The following is a 17,403-nucleotide window of genomic DNA, read 5'->3' as shown; positions in this document are numbered from 1 at the left end:
TCTCATGCACCTAGCCCCCAAAAGGGATATTTATGACCTGGCAACAGTTGTTGGCCTCAATGGACTCAGAAGATTGTTTGTTACGAAGTTGTCTCACAACCACCTGCTTCAAGACATTACTAACTTCCTGGACCAATCCCTTTGGGGGGTCAATCCCCTCAGGCTTGATGTAAGAGGCCAAAGATGGGAAGGGTCAAGAACACTGGTTGGACCTCTAAATACCTTGCCCACATCTTCAGATTGCATCAACAACTGAAACTGATCACACAAAACTGGACCAGATGATGCTCTGTAGCTAAAGCCAGAGAAGAGCCTAGTAATCAAAATACAAGTCTATATTATATAACCTGACCGTGCTCAAAACCAAAACTAAATAACCAACAGCTAACATGGCTATGAATCATCAGAGATATTGGATATCTTGGAAAGAAGTGCCACCTACAAATATATCAATTACAGTCATAGTTAGCTACAATGTGCTGGATCCAAAATGTATTTTTCATGAATGGAAGGGCTCCTTTTGTTCACAGGAGGGACTACAGTCCAGCAGAGGTTCCTGCTTTTGGGGGGGGGGACAATGATTGTCATCTATCCCCTAGAGCCCCCCATGCCATCTCCCACACTATTCCAGAGGTTCCCATAACCCTCTAGATCTGCTTTTCAGGGGCTGCAGGGTAAAAGAAGAACTGGCAAACATCACCTTCCAACACTTCCTCAAGCAAGAGCATCCTATGAGTGGAGTTCTGCTCATGGGAACTCAGGATCTAAGCCTGTCTAAATGGGGGTTGCGGCAAGGGGAGGCCGGGGGGGGGGGTATTTTATTGTCCGAAAAGAATACACATGCTTACCCTGTGCAGAAAATTCTATATATTCAATATTTTCAGGATGAATGCCAAATCCATTTCAAAAGTTCCATAAGGGTACATTTTACATACATACTAACATACATTTTAGGGCAACATGACCATAAGTACTCCCATTTAATGTATTCTAGCTTCTTAACATTTATCCTTGTGAAGACTGTGGCTATGTTCAGACATAATGCTAAACCATGGTTTAGCATTATGAGAATGAGCGTAGCCTCCCCTTGGGCTTACATATTCTCTCTCTTCCTCTAGCAGGACTGTGAAGAGGAGAGCAGAAGTTTCCATTTTAGATTAACTGTAGTTTAGCATGTTGTCCAGACACTAAACTTAACAATGTTAGTGAAGATAAGCCAGCTTCATAAACCATAGTTAAGATTAACTTCAGTTTGTCTGAGTTCAGGTAACACAGCAAGCTGTAAAATAGAACTGAAAACTTCCAAACTCCTCCTTGCAACCATGCCAGAGGAAAGGAAGGGGAGGGAAATGAGAGAGAACATGAAAGCCTGGGGTAGGTACTTCTGCTCATTCTCATAACACTGAACTACGGCTTATTTACAGTGGGAGGAACAAAGGAAAGTTAGAAAAGGTTATACAAATATGAACATATAACCACATGACTTAGCAAAGATTTTTTTTAAAAAATAGATTTGCAGATCTAATTAATCTCCAGGCTCAATGAAAAGTGCTGGTGATCACCTTTAAAGCCCCAAATAGCAGAGTACCGGGTAATTTGAAGAACTGCCCGCACCTGTATGATCCCTGCCTAGGTCTTAAGATTAGCCAAAGAGGCCCTGCTCGTGTGCCTGCAGATAAGATCTATCAGGTCAGTGGGAACAAGAGATAAGGCCTTTTCTGTGGTGCCCCCATCTTTATAGAATATCTTGCCCAATGTCTGTCTCCCTCCCTGTTTTTAAATGGGCCTTAAAAACCTGGAAGATAATTTTATCTTGTAAATCACCTTGAGGAGGCTTTGCTTAAAAGGCAATATAAAAATATTAAAGAAATAGATTGAAAGCTGTCTGCTCAGAACCACACTACTTGTTGGCTATACAGTGCCTAGCTCATTATTGCCTCTTTAAAATAAAAGCAAAGTAGTAGTAGTATTTTAAGTACTTTGAAAAGAATGAATAGTGAAACAAAAATGCAAAATACTTCCAGGAACCTCATCTGCCTCCAACACAGCAGTTAACTCACACATACTCAAATGGTGTCACATCACTTATCACCATTTTATGCTGTATCTAGACCACTATAATCTGTTACATTAAATTCAGCTACCAGTAGTTATATAGGCCTAGCAGCAAACTAGTTAAATTCTTTGCTTGAAGCTAACTATGTCCAACATGTTTGCTTGAGGCTATGTCCCATACTTACTCAAACAACTTCAATGGGGCTTACTTTCAAGTAACTTTTACTATTGGGATCCCACTGAGTTCATGCCAGATCAGATGAAACGCCTAACATCTAGTCTTGTTTTAAATAGTGGCCAACTGGATGGCCCTGGGAAGCTCACAAGCAGATCATGAGAGCAACAGCCCTCTCCCACTGTTCATCAGCACACTGCCTCTGATCCTGGAGGTAGCATATAGTCATAATGACTAACAATTGTTAGATCAACAACCCATTCCTTTGGGTTGCTGTATAATACAGAAGTAGATACAATGAGGTGGGAGATTTGCACCACTGTGATTTTATGGAACGTCGTACTGCACCAGGGTCACAAGACAGTGAAGGTGCATCATCCAATGTTTTATATGAGTCAAATGCAGACGAGATAATATGGCAGAGGGAAACAGTCTAGGGCCACCACTAAGTGCAATCCTAACCACATCAACAGAACCAAGACCCTCTCTGACCACTTGCACCAGAGCTGTCCTATTAAGAATCTGAGTCCCAAGTACAAAGATCCAAAGGGCACTGACTAGCTTGTAGTGATATATGAGCTAGAAAAGCAGCAACCCTTAGCAGGCACTCACAGTATTACATACGTCTGCTTAAGTCAAGTATCTCAATCTTATGAATGAGGCTTCAAGTCCAATGCACATATGTTCTGGTTGTTTATACAGTACTTTATCAATAGTATTGCCTCTTTCTCTTTGTCTTCATGTTCCAGTGGTACAATAACTGTGATTTCTTTACCCATTTTACTATCTCCTACATTGAAGACCACTATTCTGGCTTGCCTTTTCTTTAGTATAGCGTACTTCTAAGAGTATTAATTTTAATCAAACACCCACACCAAGTTCAAATCTTGTCTCAGACATGAACTCACTAGGTAAGCAAGCCTTTCTGTCAATATTAATCCACCTTGCAGGTTTGTTGTATCACCAAGATAATATATGTGAACAATTTCAACTTCTACATCAACTATTTGTAAGCCAATACATTTACTTCGAGAGTAACCATAGCTCAGTTGCAGAGAATATGCTTTGCATACCAACCCCCCCTCCCCACCTTTAACCCCCAGCATGTGCAGCTAAAAGGTAATGGTGAAGACCTCTGACTGGACCCTGGAGAGCCACTATAAGAGTAGATAATACTGAGCTAGATGGTCCAATAATCTGATTAAGGAGAAGACAGCTTCATATGATCTTCATACGACATACGGAAGGGGGCCACCAGAAAGGCTTCCAATTTACTCCAACTTCTCTAAAAGTGCTGGCTGAGGGGAAAGATAAGACAATACATAGGCACTGCTGTTTCTCTGTGTCCCAGACATTGGTTACAAATTCTACACAAACGTACTTGGAAGTCCCACTGAATTAAATTGAGCTTAGGTCTGAGTAAACATGTGTAGGACCAAGCTATTCTGCATAAATTCTTCTTACATTACAGTAATTAAGGAGAGGCTGCTTTAAGGAGAGGCTACTTTAAAAAAATTCATGTGGCTGCTGCTCCATAAGCTGACAACGGTATCTCAGACTACCCCTGACATTTTTTTTTCAGTAAACTGAACCAAAACCTAAAACGTTTCAATTCCCTTGAAGTAGAACCAAAATTAAACTTCCAAACTCAAAATATGGTGTTTGGTTCAAAAGAAGCAGTTCACAGGACAATCCTAAATATATCCACTCAATAAGTCCCATTGATTTCAGTGGGGCTTCCTCTCAACTACATGGGCACAGGATTGCCGCCTCAATGATCATGTACTTAAGTAGTTATTTTGGGACTGTTAAAAAGAGTTATGCTCTCCGTATGCTCTAATCAGAGAGAAAAAGGAGAACAATATTTTTCTCTAAGAAGCCACAGAAGAAGAAAAGGAGAAGTGGAAGACAGAGTTCTGAGACTGGTAGTTCTCCTGCATTTACTTAGACCTTAGCTACAAACTGTTTCTCACAGATAAGGACCAAGCTAAGATGAATCGAGTACGTTCGCTAATTTGGAAAAGGTAAACTGGATTGCTCATCTTTTGTTCAAAAATCCAGTTTGTTCATATGACAACCACAAAAAGTAAGAGTGATACTGAATACTGTGTGAGTGAAATCTGACAAAAATTTCCCTTCCCCTCCTCCACCCTGTATGCCCTTGTCCCCCACAAAAAAAATCTGTTCTGGAGGGTCCCCCAACTCTCTGGAGCAGATTTGGGGGGCACAGGAAGCTGCAGCGGGAGAGGAGATCTGCTCTGCTGAGATACACCTTTCCACTTGGAGAAGACACTAGATGGATACCACTCTGTGAGAATTCTTGGTAAAATCAAAGTTACAAAATACATTAGTCCTTTCCTAAATTCCATTATCAGTGAGCCTTGTCTCAGCAAAACTGAAAATATTCTTCAGTGTTGGAAGAGACCAAAAATGATACTTGAATCTCAAATACACTTAAAATTGTATTTGCTGTTCCTGTTAATGCAAGTAGTCATAAAAAGAGCAGTTCAAAAGCCAAATTTCACTATGCAGCCCATGGTCACATATGACTGATAAGAATTCTCGATATGGCATTACTGCACACAAACAATTGTGATTCAAACATCCCATGCATATAACCAAGCAGTTCTGTATATATGAGATATTCCAGTTTTCCCACCCAACTTAAGTTCATGCTTCTTGCGAGCTGCCCTTGACTATCAGGAGCCGCTTTTTGGGTGGCCCAGGAATTGAAATAAGAATTGGGAGGAGATTCTCAAAAGTGCCATTGCATATGCAGAAGAACCCAGTATAACTCTTTGGATCCTAGCCAAGATGTTTAAGAAATAGCTCAACTTATTTAGTATTGCATAGAAGTTACACCACAAGCAAGTAGATGGCAGCCTTCCCCAACATTGTGCCCTCCAGATGTTTCAAACTAAGCTCCCACCAACTCTAACCATTAGCTACACTAGCTGATGCTGTTGGAAATTGTAATCCAAAACATCTGAAGGATGTTGGGGAGGGCTGGTATATGACATTAATCTACATGAAATACTTTGGAGCAAGGTCACAGTAGTAGAAACAAGTTGCTGACTAAAGCTACTGTCTAATCTTGGTGGAGTGCAACAATTAGCAGCTGAACTGAAACTAAACCAGAACTAAAGTGCAACTAAACCTAATTTTTTTAAGGTTCAACTCTTCAGTGAAAGCTGTTCACCATATCAATCTTCCCCACTGTGAGTGATGTTCACACATCACTCACATTACAAGCACCACCACACAGAAGCATTTCCAGTGGCTACACTCTGTGAACTGTAGTGATGCACCTGATGCACATCTCAGTGATGAGAAGCATACACTAATTCAGTACCACTTGTTACCTAGCAAAGCTTTTCCTTCACCCCACACATACAGTACAGATGCATCAGAGTGCAGAAGGAGTTACATTTCAATTTGCTATTCAGAATTGTTTGCCCTGAGAAGGCTTTGGAATTTTTATCTTTTTTGTTAAACTATCATATTTGGGCCATATTGTTGACAATTCCTTATTTTTGTTTTATTTTCAAACACTGCAGAAAGTTAGGTACAGTCAATGCAATACAGCTGCCGTACATTCAGGGTGTTATTCTGAGGTGGCAGTTTTACTCAACTCTACTGTGCCTTCAAGTTAAGAACTGAAGGCATAGAGAAAGCCAGGTAGGGCCTCTATGTTCTATATCTCTCTGGTAGCGGTACAGAGAAGAAAGGAGAGCCACCTGCAAGAGACCTACTGTGTTTCCTGACAAACTTCTATAAAGTACACTGGCAAATGCTAGCCAGTGCGTTTCCTGGCTCGGTACCAGACAGGACAGAGAGAAAGAAGGAAAACACAGCAGCATGCTTGAGCAAGGTGCTGCCACTTTAAGTAGAAAGCATGGCTCTTTCTACTTCTCTTCTGCTTTAAAGGGCAAGTAACCCTTAAGACAACAGAGATGGGGAAAACTGCACATAACCGGAGCATCCAGTCTTGAACTGCATGCACAGCAAGCAGCAGCGCTTGGTCAGCTATACACACAGTTGAGAAGCTCACCTAGAAATAACTGGTACTTACTCCAGGTGAGCAGGCTTGGAAATTGCTAGTCTACAACTGAAACACACACATTCCATGCCCAAAATTTCAGGACAACTGTAGAAAGTATTTATGCCAGCTGTGCAATTCCTCACTACCCTGGTGGAAGCTGCCCATGAAGGAGGCATGAAGGTCACACTACCCTAGCATGATAAAACAATGTCTGTATCTACCCTGGCCTAGCACGTTTGTTATTTTATTGGCTCTTTAATGCTAGAAGAGTGATCCCCAGCTCTGTGATAAATGCAGAATCACACTATGGAGGCTGGATGTGTGGTGTATGCTGACTCTAGAGAAAGAGCCAATGGCCCGTTAAGGCCAAGAGAAGGCACCTACTCCTTGAGCAATACTTCACAAGGCTGATTTAGTGTGCAATCTAACAAATGCTAACTCAAGTTCTGAAGAACTATCCGGAAGAACTATCTTAGTCTCAGATAAATGTGCACAAGAGTGTAGCCTTAAGCTTCATTTGGGATGTATGACAAAGCTAGTAACCTCTGCAATAAGCAAATCTTATAACTAGAAAACACATTGAGCTTCCACAGTAACCCAATTCAGATGCCAACAATCCTTTAGAAATCAGGCTGGATCCATTTTGTAACAAAGATACAACCTCCATCTCTCCAACCCCAAATTTAAAATAAGCATTGGAATAAAACTGTTAATTGTAGGAGGGAAGACTAGTAAACTGGAAGAGCTTCTTCCTTTTGCTTTGCAGACTATCAGTGAGCCATAAATGCTTAACATAGGAATAGACTGACAGAGAAGCTAGTTTTAACTTTTTTATTGAGTATTCAATAACTTTTGCAGTCATTTCCAAGACTGGTTACTGGTTTTAGTATAGCACGTCTGAAAAAAACTAAAATTGCTAGTCAGATGATTGAAATAGAAAAGGCATGATGAAAAACCACCACATCTGACTTATTTACAAATTATTCCTAAACTGCAGTAATATTTAAGCCCCAGCAGCAACATTTAACAGCCAATGTCAATTTTAAGCATGAGGATTCTGCAAGGCTAAATAAATAGTTCCAAGGCTTGTAGGTTTTTTCCAGCCCTGTTCTTAGCTACTATACGTATATATACATAATTGCCATATGCTGGAAATCTCCAATCCTGGCTTGAACACATGGAAGCAAGTCACAGAAATTCAAGTGGAACCTATTTCTAAAAAATTGTGCTTAGGACCATAGACTAAAAAGTATTTGGTAGAATCATTACCTTGCAGACTTCAGTCCAATCTTCTCAAGGCATAATAATTTACAATTCATTTGTCTTCCTAAAGTGAATAACGATCACTTTTACTAATTTTGTTCATTTTCCAGGATCTTTGAGACAGACTGCAATATAACATGATAAACATCAAGACTTCTGCATAATGAAGTATGGCACTACTTGCATTACATTACCTCTAAAAACACTGATGTAGGATATTTAATTCATTTGTCTCATTCACTGTAAATTCTTTAACCTACTCAGCAATAACTAGTTTTGTCATATTTATAGAGCACACAAGATGTGAATGGGCACATCTTGTGTGCTCATTCAGGATCAGAGGGGCATTGTCCTAGGCACCAGATACGAGAAAGGGACATTGTCCTTGACCTAGATTGATTGCATACAAGGCATTGATTGCACACTTAATCCATACAATTAGAATATATGCCATGTTACCAAAATAAATAGGGTGCAAGAGTGTGTAGGCATGTAGTGGCAGCTCCAGTGTTAGAACTCAGAATTAAGGCCTACACTAATTTGTGAGCTGTTTTGTTAAGACAATTAAACATGGTGCATGTTATCCTCGGTGGACACCTAAAATGCAATTATTTCAAACAATTGTAGGTTTTATATAATTTCATACTGCAAAGCATGAGTATTTAAAATGTATTCCTACCTCTGCTGTTTGCACAAACACATTCACTATTCCCAAAAGCATACAGAAACTTGGAGAAAAAACCCTCTCCTTTCAGATAAAATGTAACGCTTACACAAGTAAAACCTACTACTCAGTCTTTGAACCATCTTTTTCCTGTTAACTTCAATGAGAATAAATCAGTTTCAATTTAAGATTAACTGGGATTAGGAAATTAGAGAAGTTTATTACTCTTTATTAATATACTCTCCCTTATATGACTTCCTATGAAAAAATATTATTAAAGGCCTTAAAAAAATCCAGAAACTGTGCATTACCTATAAATCCTTAGGAAGCAAGCAAAAAATGTTCATCAGTAAGGCATACTAATCACACATACTTAACCAACAATTATTTAACATTTCCAGATATTTCTGGAAAAAAAGTTTTCCCTTAGCTACCAACAGCAACTCTGGCACTTTATAATCTTGCATGAAATTAAATTTAAGACATACCATGGCACTGTCAAAGTCTAGATCATAGGTATACATTTAGAAATGCTTAAGGGAAAAAACTTAAGGCTTAAGGTCCTGAATTTTCCATTCACAATGTATAACTTGGATAATTTCAAAATGCATGAAACCTTTAAAAATAGTAGAAGGGTATGGCAAGAAGCATGTATAGGAAATTAATTCATAATCAAAACTGGAACTAAAATAGAGAACCTCTGAGGATACACAAGATATGAGCATAAACCCCACTGCAAATTAAGCAAAGCCACACATGTGTAACCTAAGCGACAAAAGAATTTATCAGATCTACTGTCGCTTTCTGATGATGAAAAACGCTTTAGTACAACTACTTTCCATACAGTCCTTTCTTGTCTGTAACCTAGACTATGCTTGGCCTCCACACACACCTCAGCTCAAAAGAAAACAAAGATACAGTCACACACAATTAGAAACAACTCATGACTTGTTCAGTAATTCATAAAGTTCAGAAATAAAAGCTGCTTTTTCAAACTGAAAATGGTTCCTCTCCCATGTATATAGGCCTGAGGCCCTGTTGCAAACAGTGTCTAACAGGCCCAGGCAGCACAAAGACAGGAATGGCAGATTAGTGGGTGGGAGGGAGGGAGGCCGGGTTTGGGGCTCAGCAGGATCTTCAGGCTTTTTAAAATTCAAACTGCTGCCTGACCAATACAAATCACGGACAGAATACTGACTACTACATGGATTTACAGCATTAAAAACACGCCTCCTACGTGACAGCTATATTAACTTCACCCTTTTAAACCTGTATCAGGCCATAAAAGCACAATAGTACTTTCTGAACAACAAAAGTTACTTTACCGATGAGACGTACTAATCAGAAGCTAGCTCCCGAAACAACTAAAACACCTACAACAACATTATGAAAGCTGGACACTGAGAAATGTTCCTATTCTCTAACTACCATTGGAAGACTTCATTTGGCAATTAGTTATTTAAAAATAGCTACCAAACCAGCTGATGAACCCAATTCTTCATAGTTATGCAAAACAATTTGGTCTGTACACAGCACAATTCTCTATGCCTACTCAGGAGGAAGTTCCATTGAGTTCAATAGGGATTACTCTTAGGTAAGTGGGTAAAGGATTGTACCTAGAGGTAACATTTACAGGTATCTAACATATCTTTAATTTCTAAAATATGCTAAAGTTTCTCCAAAAAGTATTATTATATTTACTACCATTTAATACTGTTAAAAGACTTAATGAACTTTCAGACATCTGAATTATAGAGGTCACCCTGTTAAACAAACAGCATGGACACAAACAACATATATGAATCTGAAACTAATCTACCTTTATACGAAATTACGAGAACTCGATTTTGCATGATTTTGAACCATTTTTCAGTCCAATCTTAACCATGTTTACTCACAACTGGGTTACACTGGCTTCAGCAGGACTTACTCCCACATAAGTATGTTTGAGATTGCAGCCTTAATTACCACGATTTGTGAGGAGATTCCAGATTAACCTTTGGCTCCGAAAGTGTCAAACAACTGCATCGATGACCCCTTCTCTGTTTGGGCATCCGTTGTTACAAAGAATAAACATTTTTTTCCCGTGGGCTATAATCGCTTACTATGTATCTTTCTGTGCACAGCGAACTAAAAAGAGTAATAATGGTAGCATGCTGCAACCCGTGTAAGTTTTGTGAGTTGGGCAGATGTTTGTGTTCTGTCAATCATGCAATAAGTACTAGTTTTATCTACCAATGAAATATACGCATTCAAAGAGATATACACATGTAGAGATAGTAATGATCTTTTCCAACCATTCAAATGTACAGATATTAAGTATCTGAGCGTTGAGATTGTCCAAGAATAAATAAAAGATCTTTACACACACGGCGTGCGTGCGAGTTCCCGTCTCTCTCCCCGCTGCCCGAATTGGCCGGGGCCTTTTCTTTCCTCTCCTTCTTCTCCCCCGCCCCCCGGCCGGTGAAGTTGTAAATATGGCACAGGTTCGGTGCCCAGTCGCTGTTTAACTGTATTGTTTCCTCCTCCCACTCTTGCTCTCGGGCGCCGAGGCCTGTCACAGAGAGGCACTTCGCCTCTCAAATCCCCGAGCTTGAGTGAAAGCGCTGGCCGCTGGGCCTGCGCCCTCCTCCGGGCCTGCGCTTCTCCAGCAGCTCGGCTGCTTCATCCACCAAGCCCCAGGAGGAGGCGACGGAGAGAAACGTGAAGCAAACACCCCCGGCTGCCACTCATTATTTCCCTCTTTCGCTCCCCCCTCCTCCCCTTCCCACACCGGCCGAAAGGGCTAATCCCCGCTCTGCTTCCCGACTGGGCCGCCTCGCCTGAGAGGAGGCCCAACTCGCTGTTTCCCTTCCACGGAGAAGAAACCCGAAAGGGGGGGGGGGGGAGTTACCTGAGCAAAACGCCGTCTCAATCCAACCGAAAGCCAGGCGGGGGGGGAAGGAGAAAAAAAAATCCGCCCCCCTCCCTCCTCAGAAGACCCGCCGCTGGGCCGCCGCGGAGCGGGAGGAGGAGGAGGGGAGATAATATAACAACAATAATCCGGGCCGGGAGGGGGGCTGGCTCCTCTTCCGTCTCCTCCTCAGTGCAGCGAACATGTAGAGCCGGGGAGGGGGGAGAGCGGCCGAAGCGAATCCCTTAAGTCGCCGTCGCCTTCCTCCTCCTCTTTTTTTTCTTCTTCTTCTTCTTCTTCTTCCTTCTCCTCCTTGCCGTCGTCCTCCTACCAAGCCTAATTCACACCAACATCCACACAGGCCGGGCCGAACCGGATTCGATAAACACCTCACGCACCGACCGACCGACCGACCAACCCCGGGAAGGGAGGGAGGCAAGGAGCGAGCGCAAGGGAGGGGAGGGGGGAATCTCCTCTGCCGCGGCTCGCTCCTTCTCTTCCGCCGCCGTCGTCACCAGCGCCACCCCCGCCTCCTCTCCCTCTGTGTGCGCGGGCGGGGCCGGGCGGGGCGGGGATCGCTTGGGCTACGGTGAGTCGGTACCGGGGAGGGAGGAAAGGGGGGGAGGGAGGGAAAACAGGATCCTGCGTGAACGCGAGCGTCGCTCTCGCTCCCTCCCAGAACAAAATGCCGACCGGAAGTGCAGCTGCAGGAATGACTCCCTCCGCCGGCGCCAAACACCAACAGCCTCCCCGCTTCTCTCCGCCGCTGTTGCGGCCGCCCGCTCCCGTCCTTCCCTGCCGAGAAGTCCACGCACGGAGAACAGCTGGAGCGGCTCTTCCGGACGCCTCGTCGTAGCGACAGCTGATGGCTGGTCTGTGTTGTGTGTCCGTGCGTCTCTTGTCTCCTCTTCTTCTGCTTTCTCGGTCGCGCTTTTGTTTCCTGTCTTTCCGATGTGCATAAGAAAGGAAAGGTGGGGAGTTTGCAGACAAGGCCTGGAATTGCGAGGGGGAAAGGAACTCGGCGATCTGTCAAGATGAGGAACGCGGCCGAAATAATTTTGTGAAGCGAAGTCTCTTTTTTTTTCTCGTTGAAATAATTCTGTTGTGTATTTTGTGTGTTTGTTTGTTAATAACCAACGCCCTATGAGAGGATTGAAGATACAAAGAACGTCTAAGAAAGAAGTGGAAGTGGGGGGAAATGCGTGCTACATTCTTCCATGCCCAGATGGACTATTGAAAGGCGGCTCCCGCGTGCAGCTCTTTTTGTTTTACCATTGAATGCCACGTTGGTGTTTTTACGTGTGCTCTTGTAAGGCGATGGTCCTGATATCGTTGGATTTGAAGCTCCCGGTGTTGAAAATTCCGAGTTGACTGATTTCCAGATGGGCATGTGTTTTTCCCCCAAAATGGTGTATTCTGAGGTAACATGAAAGGGGGGGAATCCCTGATGTGAGGTGAAGGCTCCTTCGCTGGAAATTCATACAGCTGTTGACAGATTTCCTGCAAATAGTCTAATTATGGGTTGTGAAAACAGTCTTTGGAAAAGGGGACAGTGACGACCTTGAAAGCTTATCTATTTTCCTTTCAGGTAAATTGTGTGCAATATTACTGAATAGAAATGAAAGGTAATTCATGTAAGTTTACTTAAATGCCTGCTCCTTTATGCAGCGTTTGGCATCCTATTATTCAGCCAGACACCTTGATTAATTATTTTGAAAGGTTTGAAGGATTCGAGAACATTGTAGCCCATCCACCCACAAAATGTGACTGGGTGTTTATTTTTAAACACAACAGTTCTATCAGAGTCAGTTCCCCATAATGTTCTGTACAGTAAGATCTGCAAACCTAAGACAGAAGTTGGTGATTCTGTACAGCATGTTCATGCAGACTATTCTGTGTAAATCAGTCCTCCACAGGTAAGAATAGTTTTTAAGTATATGCATAATACTCTGTGATTATGATTTGAATTAGGTTGCTTGTAGAATTCTGTGCTGCAAGTCGTTGAATAATCAAGGTATAGTATAGATATACTAGGTTAAAAGACTCCAGTCCACCTACGGTTATGACTAAGGCTGCAATCTATGCACGCTCACCTGTGAATAAGCTCCACTGGACACAGTATGATTTGCTTTTGACTAAAACGTGTATGATTGGGCTGGATATTCCATACAAAGCAATGGGGCTTCCAACTAACTTGTTCCATTTATTTTAGTTGGATGTAGTCATGACGTTAGTTGGGTTGAGGCCAGCGTATGTTGGTTGCATTTATCCTACAAGTTGTACTTGTACATGTGAGATGTATAATTAACATGTAGATTATCCTAAGTTTTTAAAGAAACTAAAATGGGTTGTTTTCCTAGTGTTATTGAAGACCACCGGTTAGAGATCTCAGGCTAATGACACTACCTGTAAGCAGTTGGTTTCCTAACAGAAACTTAGAGAGAGACCATATTTCCCCATTACCTAAAACGTTGAGGCTAAAAGTGTTATCAAATGTGTAAGTTTTACTATAAGTTTATGACATGAGAGAGGTGTACAAAATTCTGCATGATGTGCAGAAAGTGGATTGGGAGATTCAGGACAGATAAAAGTACTTCTTCACACAGTGCATAGTTAAACTATGGAATTCACTTCCACAAGATGTAGTGATGGCCACCAATTTGGATGGCTTTAAAAGGGGATTTGACAAATTCATGGCGGACAAGCCTATCAATAACTACTAGTCCCGATGGCTATATGCTGTCTCCAGTAGCAGAGGCCGTATGCCTGTATACACCAGTTGCTGGGGAACATGGGCGGGAGGGTGTTGTAGCACTCAAGTCCTGCTTGTGGGTTTCCCGTGGGCAGCTGGGTTGGTCACTGTATGAAGAGAATGCTGGACTAGATGGAGCCTTGGTCTGATCCAGCATGGCTCTTATGTTCTTATGACCTATGGCAAAAAAATAATACATTGCAAAATGCTTGTCTTATGTAAAATGTATGTAAGATTCTTATGAGTCCAAGTTCTGTACATGGTGCGTTCTGATAAAAATGTGGGGAAATAGAGTTATAATTCCTGGCAGTTTAGAACATGTTGCAAAGAAGCTTCAAAATCATGTATTACACTTCATCTATAGATTATATATGAACTTAATACATGGTTGGCCCTATGCCCTTTGGTAGATTTTTGTGCTCCATTTTTGTGTGGATCACTTGGTAAGATACTTGATATCATCCTAAATATAGGTCTTCAGTGATGCAAATATCAACACTTAAAACATCTTTTGAAGGCTGTGAAATAAAACATATTTAGTTAAATGTTTAATGTTTTGTGGGTTTACAAGCTGAATATTTTCTGAGATATGCAAATATTACATATTAACATGACAGATCTAAAAATCTCCTTAGATATTTTTAGCCTTGTACAGTCACAAAACTTTTTCTAGTGGAGAATGTTCAAACTAAGTAGGAATGTAAAGAGCCAAATTGTGCCCTCCTGTGGAAAACTACAAAAAGGCCAGAAGACTCTTGAGTTATTTTCAGGAAATCTCAATGGAAAAATGAATATTTTCCTTCTTTACACACATGTATTCTGGAAAAGCTGAAAATAGACAGTAATAAATGTCAAAATATATATTTTGCCAATATGTTGTCCTTTAAAGAATACAGGAACCAGCACCCTTCTTAAAGTCTAGGTGCAGGGTGGACATCATTACTAGTGAGAGTCAAATAGAATACAATATCTTGAGTTGCATTTTCAGCACGTTTACAAAGCTGTTTTCTAAATGTATCAGGCATACAATTTGCATGAATATTATAGCTGATGAGTTGTGGCTGCTAGACCAGTTTTACCAATTTTATAATGGTATGTAATAAGTTTACTTATTGGGAGCAATGACAAATCTTGATAAAATAGTGAAGAGCAGAGACATCACACTGACAACAAAGGTCCGCATAGTTAAAGCAATGGTATTTCCCGTAGTAACCTATGGCTGCGAGAGCTGGACCATAAGGAAGGCTGAGCGAAGGAAGATAGATGCTTTTGAACTGTGGTGCTGGAGGAAAATTCTGAGAGTGCCTTGGACTGCAAGAAGATCAAACCAGTCCATACTCCAGGAAATAAAGCCAGACTGCTCACTTGAGGGAATGATATTCAAGGCAAAACTGAAGTACTTTGGCCACATAAAGAAGACAGGATACCCTGGAGAAGATGCTGATGCTAGGGAAAGTGGAAGGCAAAAGGAAGAGGGGCCAACCAAGGGCAAGATGGATGGATAATATTCTAGAGGTGATGGACTCGGCCGTGAGGGAGAGTCGGAAGCGACTGAACGAATAAACAACAATATATAATAAGTGCAATAAACTTTTTTCTGTTGAAGTTGTTGTTACTCTCAAATGTGAAAAACATTACACTAGTAGTACCAGCAGCACAAAATAGATAGAGGCAGAGTGTGATGAGGGTATAAATATACACTTTACTACTGTATGGTGCAATAGGTAGAGGTGTTGACTTGGGATACAGAAAGCCCAGGTTCATACCCCTACTTGATTCCAAAATTCACAGGATAGCCTTGAGCAAGTCATCAGCTCAATGGAAACACAAAAAGAAGCCTTGTAATTTAAATGATAAAAGATTTATTCTGGCATAAGCTTTCATGGACAGAATAAATATGTTAGTCTTTATGGTGCCACAAGACTCTGTGTTTGCTCTAACAGACTAACATAGCCTAGCCCCCTGGAATTTGCTACCTCTCAAGATGCAATGCTGCTCTAAACTCCTTAGGATACAACTACAGCAAATAAGATACAACAAAGAGTCCTGTGGCACCTTAAAGACTAACAGAGCAATCCTAATCGTGATTGCAAATGTTGCCTAACAACAGTGAAGGGAAAGCAGATGCGTTATGTACATGTGAACTGGGGTCTTTTTGCAGTTCCAGTGAAGCTTCAAAACTATACGTACCCTTGTTAAATTAATATCAAAGCATCAGATAATCTTGCAATAGCAATTTCATTTTTTGTCAGGCTTTGAGACTCTGGCATACTTTCTGAAAAACAAAGCTAGAGAAAGATGGGACCGAATGTTGATTTTTCATTTAAAGCTAATGCAGTGAAGGCAACTGTGGGCTATCAAGCACTTAAGCATATTTGTACTGAAACCAGCTTACTGTGATTCAATAGTAGTAAGTAGCTAAGGGAGCAATCCTATGGCCACTGGACAGCGGCTAGACAGCCATAGGATATCCTGTTTTCCGGGAACTGACCTGGGAGTCCATGCTCCGAGGTTGGTTCCTGGAGAACTGACCTCCCCCCACTTCCAAGCTGCCTCCGAGGCAGTACGGAACAGCCCTGTCCTCCGCACTCACAAGAGGAGCGTGGAGTGGCTGAAAAGGGGCATGTCTGGGGGCGTTCCGGAGCGGGGAGGGCGGAAATGCCTGTACGACACATCCAATGTGTCATACAGCAGCCTCCTCCCCCGCTCAGCCTTCCCGCAGCTAGACAGCTGCAATCGGCTGTCTAGCCAAAAATGCAGGGCAGGAGGAGCGTGGCGCAAGCGATCGTCTCTGTGCTTCTCCTGCCCTGCCTTGGAGACAGCCGCCTATCTGGATAGGATTGCGCCCTTATATACCCTTGTTCGATTGGCACTCACAGTGAGATTTTTGAAAGCAAAAGGCCTCTCCTTGGTGATTTCTATAGAGGCACTGGGAATAAGGAAGGTAGCAGCGTCAGCCATATGGCCCAACACTTCTCTTTTCAGCACCGGGCCATTAAAAAAGTAAAGAAAAGAAAAAGAGGCCAGTGTCAGCTATGGTGGGGCCGCTAGGGTCCTTGGCCCCAGAATTTGCCCCACCATGCTGCGTTTGACAGAAGGCCTGCATTCACAAGTTTCCTATTGCTGGCAGTGTTGAGGGACCTAATATTGAAGAATTTCTAAGAATACAATAGAAACCTTACTAAAACTTAGTTCAATCCACTAAGTGTAGCAGTCCACTAAGCCCAGCAATCCTATGGCCACTTGACATTGTCTAGAGGGCCATAGGATATGCTCTTTTCTGGAAACCGACCTCGGAGCCTGTGCTCCAAGGTCGGTTCCCAGAAAACTGATCACTGTCCTCGTCCGCGCTGCCTCAGAGGCAGCGTGAAGAAGCCCCATCCTCCACGTTCGCAAGAGGAGCACAGAGCGACTGAAAAGGGGTGGGGCTGGGAGGTGTTCCGGTGTGGGGAGACTGGAGCTGCACACATGACACATCCAATGTGTCGTATGGCAGCTTCCTCTCCCGGTCGGTCCCCTCTCCTGCCTTGCTTTGGATAGGCAAAGCTCCGAGGTCGGA

At 42.2% G+C, this 17,403-nt stretch overlaps 1 protein-coding gene across 5 annotated transcripts in view; it reads right to left on the bottom strand.

Annotated features, from left to right (window-relative positions):
* The window catches only part of NIPBL (NIPBL cohesin loading factor), a 193,628-nt gene extending 181,836 nt beyond the window's left edge, over nt 1-11,792 (bottom strand). For 2 of the 5 annotated variants that reach the window (XM_084833083.1, XM_084833086.1), the window contains exon 1: nt 11,093-11,792. The gene's annotated coding sequence lies outside the window, so the exon portion shown is untranslated. Of the gene's footprint in view, nt 1-7,541; nt 7,845-11,092 lie in introns of those variants that run through there. The other 3 variants (XM_084833085.1, XM_084833087.1, XM_084833084.1) reach the window with 3 other exon arrangements.
* Between the last annotated feature and the right edge of the window lie 5,611 nt (nt 11,793-17,403).

Source organism: Heloderma suspectum, chromosome 2 (genome assembly GCF_057233095.1).
Source record: "Heloderma suspectum isolate Gila_16-S chromosome 2, 16-S_ref, whole genome shotgun sequence".
NCBI classification, from domain to species: domain Eukaryota; kingdom Metazoa; phylum Chordata; class Lepidosauria; order Squamata; family Helodermatidae; genus Heloderma; species Heloderma suspectum.
The sequence above is the reverse complement of the archived record's forward strand: the minus strand, read 5'-3'. Positions and strand labels throughout refer to the sequence as shown.